Source organism: Arachis ipaensis, chromosome B05 (assembly GCF_000816755.2).
Source record: "Arachis ipaensis cultivar K30076 chromosome B05, Araip1.1, whole genome shotgun sequence".
In the NCBI taxonomy this organism is placed as follows: domain Eukaryota; kingdom Viridiplantae; phylum Streptophyta; class Magnoliopsida; order Fabales; family Fabaceae; genus Arachis; species Arachis ipaensis.
The window spans coordinates 138,453,194-138,453,709 of NC_029789.2; positions in this window are offsets into that span (position 1 = coordinate 138,453,194).

Genomic DNA, 516 nt, shown 5'->3' on the forward strand with positions numbered 1-516 from the left:
TGGTTCAAACCTGGTACATTATGTGTTTGGTAAGCGATAGAAAAATTGAAACAAACAAATAAGTTGTGTGACTTGTGTCTCTGTCTGTTTCACTGCCTTTATTTTTTTTATAGACACAAAATTTTGCATTCTAACTGTCCTGATTTCACAATAATTTTGCCTTTGTCTTGCACATTCTAGGAACGTGCCGATGTTGCTGAATATTGTTCTAACTGCCATGTCCAAATATATAAATCATGATAATAAGGTAGAAACTAGAAAGAGTATCCACATTTAAATTATTGAATATTGATTACTTAAAAAAGCTAGCGCATTTAAAATTCAGCATATTTAAAGTTTTAAACACAATTTACATATAAATACATACAATTTAGAATATGCTAATTGTTTTTTCTTAAAAAATAACAGATAATTCGAGATGGGGAGAGAATAATATAATCAAAAGACTTTAACATATAAGTAATATCAATTATGTTTGGTAAAATAAATTTAAAAATTTAAAAAGATCATAATAAA